Genomic DNA, 13,674 nt, shown 5'->3' with positions numbered 1-13,674 from the left:
ATTGGAGAGTCTGTTATTATTTCTCACTTAACACAAAGGTGAGGTTTCTCTCTAAATGAGTTAACGCTCTATTAGCTCCTGACTAAATTGTAGGTAATGTAAGTTTTTTGGTTTCCTTCTCCAACTCCCTGACGCTTGTCTTATCTAATTCAGCATTATCTCTTTCCTGATAGTGATGCCCTGTACTGGGATGACCTTACTTTCAAGGCTAAAAATGTTTTAGTTGCTTGCAGTTTCTCTTATGGCCTTGATCATGAAGGTGATAAATGGAATATAGAACTTTTACTATGTTACTAAAATGGAGGCCATTCTGACAGGGCCCGTGAACTACAGGGCTGCCTAGGTTCTGATGGCCCTTGGCTGAACTAGATGTGCTCATTTGTGTCAGGTAAAGACCAAAGCCAGCAAAACAAAAATGGCTTTAGCTTGGTGTTATTACTTTCCTTCAGTTGTCTAATCACAGTTAATCATTTCCCTAAATGCTCCAAAGAAATGCTAAAGGATTTGTCTCAGAACTTAAGAAGTTACAAAATCACCGTCCTCTGTCATCCCCATACACAGAAATGCTGTAGAGTGTAAAAACGTGAGACAAGAAAAATCTCTTGTTTCAGGAAGTGTATTTATTACAAGTATTCTGGTTAAATATTGAAAAGGTACATGTTCTAGTTAAGCATTTTTGTCTTTATAATTTATGAAAATTATTCCAGAAAATAATGGTTCATTTTGCAAAAAAGTGTTGGAAACATATATACACACATATATGTGTGTATGTGTATGTATATGTATGTATGTTTGTTTCTCTTTATGTATTTTTGTTTGTGTTTATTTCTATATGTGTGTATTCATATGTATGTGTATACATGTATATATATGTGTGTGTGTGTATGTTTGTATGAGGCTTCTGTAGATTTGGCTTGTTGTTCTTGCTACATTTTCATCTTTCAGAAGTGAGGGTGTGGGAAGAATGCTCTTGCTAAAAAAAAAGAAAAATCCTCTGTTGTTCAAACTGGAAGAAATAGAGGGGAAGACATGCTACCCCTAGAAGATTTCTCCTAACAAACCTCTAAAGCTTTCTGTGTCTTCTTGTCCTTACTGATAACAAGAAAGAATGGGCCTGTGTACATTTTCTCAGATTCTTTGCAGGTGACACGGTCTGAGGGGGCAGTTAAGATGTTGTGGCTCTGTTATAGGCTGCTTTTCTCACTGCTTCATTCTCTGCCTTGACCATTTCTTACACTGCAATACTAGTGAAAAGGAACATCTGGCAAAACCCTGGAAAATGGCATGTAATTTTAGCCATGGATGAGGTGCAGATGTTAAGTGATGTTTTCTTTCTTTCTTTCCTACAGTTCCTACCTTGTACAAGACACAGGGATTGGCCGTGTTTCTCATATCTTGTTCACATCTTCCAGTGAGATAACCTTTGTAACTCCTGCCTAGAATTTTCTCTTGGTGGACAATCTGTATAACACAATTAACAGGAAGACCTTAAGAGAAATACTGAGGTTGGCAGGCTAATTTACATTATTTAAAAGTGTGTTTTCATCATGTGGTCTGTGGATAGGCCAGAGCACACTGTGTCAGAGTTCAGAGAAATCAATCTACCCCCTCTTTTTTGGTGTGTGTGGTAGTAGTTTGTATGTTATTGGCCCCCATAATCTCATAAGGAGTGGCATTATTAGGAGATGTGGCTTTGTTGGAGTGGGTATGGCCTTGTTGGAGGAAGTGTGTCACTGTGGGGGTGGTCTTTGAGGTTTCCTATGCTCAGGATACTGCCCAGTGTCTCCATTGACTTCCTGTTGTCTACAAGATGTAGGACTCTCAGCTACTACTCAAGCACCATGACTGCCTGCATTCTGCCATGTTCCCAGTCAGGATGATAATGGACTGAACCTCTGAAACTGTAAGGGAACCACCCCAATTAAATGTTTTCATTTATAAGAGTTGCTTTGGTCTTGGTGTCCCTTGACAGCAACCCAAACCCCAACTAAGACAGTGTGGATCTTTACATTACAGTTATCTGTTTACTTGTCCATCACCCTAACTAAACTGTTTGTGCCTTGAAGTCAAAAATCTGTGTCACTATTCATGTTGCCTACACACTGAGCACAGCACCTGTCAGGTAACATGTTCTTGGTTACTTGCTGAGCAATGAGTGAATAGATGGGTAAGTACGTTCAGCCAATGAATGTTTAAATTGTTTGTCCTTTCATACTATCACAAAGATTCTTATGATTCCAACCAGCATTTTCCCCACACTTAGGACTTGTCTTCTCATAGGGACTCTCTTGCTTTTAAAAACCATTTAACAGCAACACATGGACTTGATCACCTGGTCTGTTCCAGACACCGTTCAAGGTGCTAAGGATTATTTCAGGGAATTTACATGACTGGGCTTTACCATCTGAAACTCAGCTTTTATCAGGGAACCAGAAACATGGGAAAATGTCAATTGTAATGGATCCTGTTGAGAGCAAAGTATGTGTTGCTTTAGTTGCTTGTGATGTCTACTAAGTCCTTCTACTTGTCCTTATGTATGGATGATAGGATACCTTAAGGATCTGTAGCATGATAGGATTCATGGCTCATTTTGATCAACTGAGGATATGAAGTAATGGCAAGGAACACCTTTGAGTGGACACTAAGAGTCAGCACCACCAAGCCTGATGACAAGAGTCTGATCACTGTCACCAGCTCCCACAAGGTGGCAGGAGAGAACTGACTCTTGGGACCTGTCTTTTGACCTCTGTAGACATGTTGTGAACATACATACATCCACACCCACCCAGCCTACACAGCAAAAAATAAACTTAAAATAAGACAATTTTAAAATTTGACTTTGTACTGAATGCACATAGATGCTTAGATGCTTTTATTGTCATTATTTCTTAAATAATACAGTATGGCAACTATTTATATTGTATCTACATGTATTAGGCATTATCAATAATGTAGAAATGGCTTGAAATATATGTCGAACCCTGCACAGATCATATGTAAACACCATATAATTTTATATGAAGGATTTGACACCTTCAGATTTTGGTATTGTTGGGGGATACTGGAAAGCAACTTCTTTAGAAATGAGGAATACATATTTATGCATTGTTCCATGTATGTGGTCCCTAAACATTTTACAGAGAAATTGCAAACTGTCATTTTGGCATTTTGCTCCTTGGAGAAGTGTGTGAACAAATTGGTTATTTTATATGTTAACATTCTATCACTGTGACTGAATGCCTGAAATGATGAACTTATAAGAAGGAAAGATTTGCTTGGGCTTGAAGTTTTAGAAAATGTAGCCATTGTTACTTGGTCTGCTGTTTTGTTCCTGCCACAGCACAGTATACCACAGTGGGAACGAGCAGCACTGGAGGCCTTTTCCCCTTATGGTAGCTGAGAAACAGGAAGAAAAGAAAGGCCAACATCCCAGTATCCTCTTCAAGGGCATCTTTCAATGGTGTCCTCCCTCGCAGGCCCTACCACCTAAAGGTCCCACTGCTTCAAACTGTCAACAGTCAGATCTTGGGAAAACATCCCATGTATGAATCCTAGTTATCAAACCCCACAAGCACATTTTACTTTTTAACCTGCTTGGGTGGGGGAATAATAGGGTACTTATGTGGCCTTGGAATATAGCTAAGATAGTTGATTCATCAGAATACTTACTGATTATTGCCTTGTGGTCTGATATTGTTTGTTGGAGTCAAACACATGGTTGTACTCCTGGGCTGTCTACCACAAGCTTGACCACATCTTATCATAAGCAAGCCACTTATCTGTCCCAGGAAACCTGTTCTTAAAGAAAATATGAAGTCAATTTGAAACTGCTTTTTAATCTTCCACACAATGTCACTAATGGTAGCTATTTGTGCACCAAAAGCCATGGTGGACCTTTTGATCCCTCAGAATGAAACTCCACCCTGAGAAAAACAAATTAATTCTTCTGTCCTTGCTTGCTAAGATATAGTCAGGAATGGTCTTCTATTCTGTCAGACTGTAGCCTGCAGAAAAGAAAACAAGTGGATCAAACCTCTGCTTTGGAAAGATGATCTGACTTGAACACTGAAGACAGAGCGGAGGGAGGATGAAGTAGATGGGGAAGAACTCAATGTGGTGATTGAGATAGGGAAAGTGAATTCAATACACCATTGCTAGTTTGACTATGGATACTTCCTGTGCCTCATTTTCTTCCCCCCCAAACACTGAGATGTTAAGTATATCTATCAAAAGATTGTTGTGAGGAATCCATTAAAACAGACTGAAACAAAACAGTGAGCACTGAGAATATGCTGCCATAAGTTAAGCATTTCACAGTATTACTATGCAATCATCATGATTACAGGTGTATAATGCAGCTGTGACATATGGCTATGACAAGGCAGGGAGATAATATCCCATCTGAAGGCAGCAAATGTTAATGGAGAGAGTTAGAACAAAGGTAAATTTAAGATAATAGCAATTTGTTGAATATGTTGGGGATATCATTTAGAGGAGCTGAAAGAAAACACAATGTGAACTGGAAGGGAGATCAAGACCACAGATAGAACCACTCAGGTAGAAAGGAAAAAACAAGCATAGATCTGGAGCTTAGGAAGTTCACCGTGGTTCCTAAGTTTTTGAGCAATTAGAATAATGCAAATGGGGCATTGAGACTTGAACCCTAGCTGGGGTAGATGCCTCCCAACTTAAGAAGCTCCAAATGAGCAATTGCATGTAGGCTTATGTACAAAGCATGTTTGCATTCCCCAGGCAGCTTCTAGAAGATTGGTATTACCTGGCTCCAAGGTAGATAATGTTCCTCTGCTACCAGAAAACCCAGCAGTTACCAATGAGTCTTTCTCCAGAAAACAGAAGCAAGAAAAGATCTCATGGAATGAGTCTTTCTTTGGGCTTCCAACTCCCAAATAATGGCATAAAGACTTCTTGATTATGAAAGCTTGACTTTAGCTCAGGCTTGTTCCCAACTAGCTCTTACAACTTAAATTAACCCATTTATATTAATCTATAGTCTGCCATGTGACTTGTTACTTCTCCTCCATTCTATACATCTGACTTTCTCTGTATCTTGCTGGTGAATTCCATCAGATTTCTTCCTAGAGTTCCTCTCTCTGCTTGAAAGTCCTGCTTCTTCTCTCCTGCCTAGCTTTTGGCCATTCAGCTCTTTATTAAATCATTCAAAAGGTCACAGTGTGATCGACTATCCTGCAACAATCTCATACAGGCTATTACTTACTATAGAGGCATAGCAAGTGATCAAAGCAAAGCTATGTGGTCGCCAGACATTTAAACAACTGGACGATATTTTCTAAGCATGGGGGCAGGTTCTGACTTTAAAATTTAGGCAGTAGTTTTGTTTTGCTTTTAGTTTGTTATCTGGTTGAATGACTATCTTCCTCTATCTGTCATCCAGTGGCTAGTCTAGCACCATGTCTATGTGGATACCAAACTGGTAGCATGTGACTCTAACCCACTCTTTCAGAGAGCAAGAAGGAAGCATACTAAACTTAAAATTTCACAACAATGACAGTGGCTATTGGGCATTCAGAGTTAGCTAATTTTGGACCTAATAAAATTGCACTTTTGGAAAGTCATTGTGTGTGTTCCTCTATCTGTTTCCTTCTAGGCCTCCAAAGCTCCTCCTCATTCTAAAATCCAGAGATAATCATTTCATTAAAAAGTTTTACTAGTTGCCCTGGCACCCAGATAAATATTTAACTCTCTTGTACAGAATTTGGAGCTCTTATTATGGAATTTAGAGTGGTGCTTATGGCCCAACCTCAGCCATTGTCATTCCCCACACCTACCTTCTTCTCAGATGACTGACTGTTCCTAGAATTTCCTGTGATTGTGGTTCAGATCAAAGTCATCTGACTCTCCCCTCCCCCAAAACACACACACACACACACACACACACACACACACACACACACACACACACACACACACACACACACACTTTTTAGGGCTCACTCTACCCTCTTTCCACTCTTGGTATCTACTACATTCCATGTGTTTTCCTTCTTTAAATTCACTTATGTATTTATGTATCACTAAAGCAAGGGCTGCACCTTCCTATGTGTTTGCTTCAACACTGTTTAGGGCATAGAAGAGCAGCTGCTAAATAGAGCAGGTTTTATCTTTCCTGTTTGCATGTCTGTTCTCTCTAGGAATGTGCATCTTTCTCTTTGTTTGCTTGTGTCTTTTCATCTCTACCACTCCCCAGTTAGTCATCACCCTTTTCTTTTCCTTATTCATAAGCTATTTTCAAAATTACACACACACACACACACACACACACACACACATATATATACATATGCTTAATAATTAAAATAATTGGTTCATTATGATATTTTTTTTTTTTTTTTTTTTTTTTTGGTTTTTCGAGACAGGGTTTCTCTGTGTAGCTTTGCGCCTTTCCTGGAACTCACTTGGTAGACCAGGCTGGCCTCGAACTCACAGAGATCCACCTGGCTCTGCCTCCCGAGTGCTGGGATTAAAGGCGTGCGCCACCAACGCCCGGCCCATTATGATATTTTTATACATATTTCACTAAATTTTTATTATATTTGTTCTCCCATTGCCCCTGCTTCGTGGTCTCAATAATATTTACCCTTCTGCTATGTCAAACACACAAAATAGATATTCATCTGACTCTATATTTTGTACATGTATATTCATACAACCTTTTGTCTTTCTTCTCCTGCTCTTTCCTCTCACCCCTCCATTCCCCTTCCTAGACCCCTTCCTTGGATTTTATTAGCTTTTCTTTTTATGAGACCCAAATACTCATCTTCCTCTGGCTAGTCAAAATATTTGGTTCTCTCAGTTAATGACTTGGGATCCAGGAAATTAGTGGTATTTTGTTAACTATCTTTTGGAATATGTTTTTGACAATGGCTGGAAAAGGCAATCCATTCTTCTTTAGGGAATAGCTAATTTACTACCTCTTAGACAGCCAACACCATTTAGCTCATATCTGAAGATGGGACTTCTGTGCCATTATATCTGACATGACTCATGTCAAGAAATGACTGACAGTTTATTCTCATTTTTTAGATAACCTGGTAAGAGGAAGTGATACTTTAGAAAAGCAGCAAAGCTTTGATGGAAATGTATTTTGGATGACACAAATGGGCAACTCCAATTAAGAATGCCATAACTCGCCGGGCGTTGGTGGCGCACGCCTTTAATCCCAGCACTCGGGAGGCAGAGCCAGGCGGATCTCTGTGAGTTCGAGGCCAGCCTGGGCTACCAAGTGAGCTCCAGGAAAGGCGCAAAGCTACACAGAGAAACCCTGTCTCGAAAAACCAAAAAAAAAAAAAAAAAAAAAAAAAAAAAAAAAAAGAATGCCATAACTCATTCACTAGTAAATACCATATGTCTTAGGGTTTTCATTGCTATAAAAAGACACAATGACCACAGCAACTCTTATAAAGGAAACATTTAATTGGGGTGGCTGGCTTACAGTGTCAGGGAAGCATGAGGGCATGCAGGCAGACATAGTGCTGGCTACGTCTTGATATGCAGGTCATGGGAAGTGAACTGACACACTCAGCAGTATACTGAGCATAGGAAACCTCAAAGCCCATCCCCACAGTGACACACTTCCTCCAACAAGGCCACACCCACCTCAACAAAGCCACACTTCCTACTAGTGCTACCCCCTATGAGATTATGGAAGTCAATTACATTCAAATTACCATACTATATTATACATATTCCATGTTTCATCATCTGTGCCAAAGTGTTCCTGTCACACTGATGAACAATTCATGTCTGATTTTCAAGGAATTCATAACTCAATAGGCAACGTCACTGTGGGAACGCACAAGTACAACACAGTCTCAAAAGCCCTGTCCTAGAAGCTGTCCAGAAGAGGGGCTGGTTTTACATTAGAGCATGTGTAGATTCATCCTGTCACACATGAAACAATATTTCAAAGCTTCCCAGGTCATTGCCTTCATGTCAAATTGTCAGGAAGCATAACAGTCAACTTCCTTGGAACTTAGCAATTTTCTGGGACAAGCTCTCTTGTCACAGTCTGAGAAATCTAACAAGCGGAGACTATTCTGCACCCCCCTCCCATTAGATATCACCTGGGCAGGTATCTTGAGGTATACTAGATAATGTGTATTTTAGAGTGACTTCAGTCTCCACACCATGGTTCTGACGTGTGGCAGAGTCCCTTGGTAGGTAGCATCCGAGAATCCCATTGGCATGATTTTTTCTTTCTTTCTTTCTTTCTTTCTTTCTTTCTTTCTTTCTTTCTTTCTTTCTTTCTTTCTTTCTTTCTTTCTTTCTTTCTTTCTTTCTTCCTTTCTTCCTTCCTTCCTTCCTTCCTTCCTTCCTTCCTTCCTTCCTTCCTTCCTTCCTTCCTTCCTTCCTTCTTTCCTTCCTTCCTTCCTTCCTTCCTTTCTCTCTTTCTCTCTTTCTTTTTCTCTCTTTCTCTCTTTCTTTCTTTCTTTCTTTCTTTCTTTCTTTCTTTCTTTCTTTCTTTCTTTCTTTCTTTCTTTCTTTCTTTCTTCCTTTCTTCCTTTCTTTCTTCCTTCCTTCCTTCCTTCCTTCCTTCCTTCCTTCCTTCCTTCCTTCTTTCCTTCCTTCCTTCCTTCCTTCCTTCCTTCCTTCCTTCCTTCCTTCCTTTCTCTCTTTCTCTCTTTCTCTTTCTTTTTCTCTCTTTCTTTCTTTCTTTCTTTCTTTCTTTCTTTCTTTCTTTCTTTCTTTCTTTCCTTCTGATTTTTTTATTTAGTATACAGTGTTCTGTCTGCATGTACCCATGCCCAGCAGAAGAGGGCACCAGAACTCATTATAGATGGTTGTGAGCCACCATGTGGTTGCTGGGATTTGAACTCAGGACCTCTGGAAGAGCAATCAGTGTGCTCTTAACCTCTAAGCCATCTCTCCAGCCCCCATGATTCTTTCTTATGTTCAATATCTGCCAAAGAAAGAATGAGTTTCTTTTCCATTAGTCATTAACAATCTCCTCTATGTGAGGAAAATCCTTACTTCCTATCCCTTCATCTGTGCTCACTTCCCCCTTCCTTCCCTCCTTCCTTCCATCCTTTGATTCTGTTGACTCACTTGCCTACCTTCCCCATCTTCACAGAAAAGGAATTCTGGATTCTGCATGTCCACTGTGTTTCTAAGATGTGCACACTCAGGCTAACCTACTGCTCATACCTTTAAAACACTGCTTCATATTGCTGTCATAGTGGGTTGCAGCTTGCGTCTGGTAAGGCTGCTGCCAAATGAATACAGGGTGCACTGCTGGGAGTGAGTGGTGGCAGCTAAGCACTGGTAACTGAACTGATTGAAAACAAAAATAACATGCTACACAGCCTTAATGAAAATGTGCTTTCGGAGTTTAGCTCTAGAGACTGAACTCAAAGTATGGAAGATGCTAAGGGTGTATTGATCACTGTGCCTTCAGCCCCAAGGACCAGGTTGTTGTTTTAATTTGATTTTTTTAAAACATCAATTTATCTTTATTGCCCAGATTTATAACAAATTATTTAAAAGTAAAGGCCAAGTTTTAGTCCCCATTTAGTTACTTCCTCCATTTCACTCTAAGCATACTAAAGTTGAATATGTGAAAATACCTGTTAATGTTCAACATTATTTTTAATATATTTGATTTACGATGTGAAAATTAAACACTCAGTTGGTACATCAATTGTCAAGCAGCTTATTTTTATTATTCAGAAATAAGTTATCAGGACAGTCAAAAGACAAAATTTAAATTCAGGGACAGTCTACGTTTATCACCTAAAAATCTTGATTGACCAAAATTTAAAATCAAACAGCCTTGATTCGATAATGCTTTCTTCAAAGAAATTTAATGTATGGTTTTTGAGAAATACTTTCAAAGATACCTACATTGCCAGCACTACCATCTGATACTTTTATACTATCTTCTGGCATTACATCTGATGATTTTTTTTTTTTTGAGAATTTCATTTGTGAGTACTCTATTTATCACTTCACCCCATCTCTCCTCTCCAACTTCTTTTGTTTCCTCTCTCAAATTCATGATCCCTTCTTTAATTATTACAGTTACAGGGTGCTTACTGCAAGATAGTGTCTTCTAGACATGGCAGAAAAGCTGCTCATGAAATCTCAACATATTCCGTGCATCCCTCTTAGAGTCCTTGTTACCAAGCTTCTCTGGAGCTGTGGGTTGTAGTCTGGCTATCCTTTCTTTACTTCTAGTATTCACTTATGTGTGAGTACATACCATGCTTGTCTCTCTGAGTCTAGGTTACCTCACTCAGGATGATATTTTCTAGTTCCATCCATTTGCCTGCAATTTGCATTATGTCATTTTTTTTTTTTTACTGCTGAGTAGTACTCCATTTGTATATGTACCAAATTTTCTTTATCCATTCTTTAGTTGAGGGACATCTAGGTTGTTTCCAGGTTCTGGCTATTATGAATAATGCTACTATGCACATAAGCAAGTGTCCATGTGATATGATTGAGCATTCCTTGGGTATATTCCCAAGAGTGGTATTGAGGTAGATTGATTCCCCATTTTCTGAGAAACCGCCATACTGATTTCCAAAGAGGCAGCCACATCCTTTCCAACATAAGCTGTCCTCGGTGTTTTTGATCTTAGCCATTCTGACAGGTGTAAGATGGTATCTCAGAGTCATTTTGATTTGCATTTCCCTAATGACTAAGAATGTTGAGTAATTCCTTAAATGTCTTTTGGCCATTTGAGATTCTTCTGTTGAGAATTCTCTGTTTAGATCTGTAGCCCATTATTTAATTGGATTATTTGGAATTTTGATGTATAGTTTCTTGAGTTCTTTATATATTTTGGAGATCAGCCTTCTGTCAGATCAGGTTGGTGAAGATTATTTCCCATTCTGTAGGCTGCTGTTTTGTCTTATATACCATGGGGATGGGAGCATAGAGAAATGGGATGGTCAAGCTGGAACAGGGGTGGAGTGGGAGAGCAATGAGAGAGATATCTTGGTAGAGGGAGACATCATGGGGATAAGGAAAAACCCGGTGTCAGGGAAGTTCCCAGGAATCTACAGGGATGACCCCAGCTTAGACCACTAGCGGTGGTGATGAGCATGCCTGAGCTTGCCTACCCCGGTGATCAGATTGGTGAATGTCCTGACTGTCATCATAGAGCCTTCATGGAGTAACTAATGGAAACAGATACAGAGAGCCATAGCCAAGCACCAGGCTGAGCTCTGGAAGTCCAGTTGAAGAGATTGAAGAGGGATTCTATGAGCAAGGGGCATTAAGACTATGATGGGGAAACCTACAGAGACAACTGAACCAAGCTAATGGGAACTCATGAACTTTTGACCAACAGCTGTGGAGCCCATATGGAGCCCACTGGGTCCCCTGCATGGGTGAAACAGTTGTGTAACTTGGTCTGCTTGAGAGGTCCCTGACGGTGGGAATAGGATCTACCCCTGGTGTATGAACTGGCTTTTTGGAGGCTGTTACCTATGGTGAGACACCTTGCACAACCTTGATGCAGAGGGAGGGGCTTGGATCTGCCTCAGCTGAGTGTGCTGGGCTTTGCTGACTCCCCATGGGAAGCCATCCCTTTCTGGAGGAGGGGAATAGGCTGGGGAGGGGAATGGGAGGAGAGATAAGGGAGGGATCTGTGGTTGGTATGTGGAATGAATAAAAAAAATAATAAAAAATAAGAAATCTCAACATATTGTTTGCTAAACAAGACCTGCACAGTGGCAACACCAGCTGAAAAGATTAGTTTTTAAGTGAGTATACAGGTTTAAATGTTGGATCATTAAATTAAAGAACTCGAGAAAAGGATGTAAAGAATTATAATAGACGGCCACTCCCAAGTTGATGCTGTTTGCTTCCAGCCCTTTTCTTTTCTATGTATTGTTGCTTTGGTAATCATTCAAGTAGTGTATATACAGACAGTCATCATTTTTCCATACATATTTAAAAAATATTTTGGTTAAAGCTTTCCCTAGTCTCCTTCTAAATAATCCTTTACTCCAAATCCTCACATACTTCTTAAAGGACATTATTTGAGTCTAATGAGTTATTTCTGTGTTTTCATATATATAACATATCACATATATATCATATATATCACAAAATGAAACTTGTATTTCATGTGTCTTTTTCATAATACCTATTATAGCTTGTTCTTGCTTTATGAAATGTGCATATAATACTTGGGGAATTTTGCAAGCAGTTGCAAATAGACATGATTAAACCTTTGGCCATCTCTCCCTGCATCACACTCGCTAGTTCTGAATCTCTTCTCTGCTGTTAATTTATATTGTTTCTAATTTTTACCCCGTCCAACAAAGCTTCCAGCTGTATTGTAAGGCCCTTTCAAGCTTGCCACTAGAATAGATATCACAATGTATAATTACCAGGTCAAGGGGAAACATATTCTTAGATTTTTTATCAACAATATGTGAGAATGTTCTGTGTTGGGCAAACAACAGGAGGCTTGCATATTCTCAAAAGATAAAATTCTGTAGGCTGGAGGTTGAATCTATTAGTTTCAGTGAAACTGTGGATAAGAACCTCATCAAACAGTGACAAGCTTTACCACAAAACAATTTGGAAATTTGTGTGGGAATCTTTAAAGGGGTACGTTTTTTTTTTTAATATATGAATTTAGGATGCTTGAAAAGTTAAATGAAGATCAGCCTTCTGGAGGCGAAACCTAAAATTAGATGCCATAGCTACTGAAAACTAGCATAATTCTTATCTGTCTCAAAGCAATACATGCTGTAAATGTACTTAAAGTAACTAATCCTTTCATTCAGCAAAAACTATCTTGGGATGTTCTCAATACAATAAAGGGGAAAACCCCCTCTTTTTTCTTTCCTTCTTTTCTTTCTTCCTCTTTTTCATTTTTTTTTTTGCTGAAAAAAAATTAAAATTAGCATATACATTATCATGCTTTCTTATGGCATTTTCACACAAAATTTTGTTCCGTTGCTTCTCCTTCTCATTCCCTGGCCTCCCCCTTTTTTCTCTTCCTCACAGTCATAGTCCCCTTTCACTTGCATATCACATAGGATATCTGATATATGCAAATGAAAACTACTTTGGAATACCATATCACCTCAGTCAAAATAATTATCGTTAAAAACTGTAAGTGCTGTTGAGGCTTGGGGAAAGAGAAATCCTGCCCCTTCCCAGGCTTCCTCCCCATAGCCCACTCCTCATTCCCTCCTCCAAAAAGGAAGTTCTCCCATGGGGAGTCATCAGAGCCTGGTACATTCAGTAAAGGCAGGCCCAAGCCCTTCCCCCTGCATCAAGGCTGGTCAAGGTGTCTTACCATAGGTAATGTGCTCCAAAAAGCCAGCTTATGCATCAGGGATGGATACTGATCCTATAGCCAGGGGACCTTTCAGCAGACCAAACTACACAACTGTCTTGCTTATGCAGAGGGCCTAATCCAGTCCCATGGAGGCTCCACATCTGTTGGTCTAAAGTTCATGAGTTCTCACTAGCTTGGTTTGGTTTTCCCTGCAGGTTTCCCCATCATGATCTTGATGCCCCTTGCTCATAGAATCCTTCTTCTGTCTCTTCGACTGGACTCCTGGGGCTCAGCCTGGTGCTTGGCTGTGGATCTCTGCATCTGAAATCCTTATTCATTGATGGTAGGAATGTAAACCAGCACAACCATTATAGAGGTCAGTGTGGAAGCTT

This window comes from Peromyscus maniculatus, chromosome 20 (genome assembly GCF_049852395.1).
Source record: "Peromyscus maniculatus bairdii isolate BWxNUB_F1_BW_parent chromosome 20, HU_Pman_BW_mat_3.1, whole genome shotgun sequence".
Taxonomy (NCBI): Eukaryota; Metazoa; Chordata; class Mammalia; order Rodentia; family Cricetidae; genus Peromyscus; species Peromyscus maniculatus.
The sequence above is the reverse complement of the archived record's forward strand: the minus strand, read 5'-3'. Positions refer to the sequence as shown.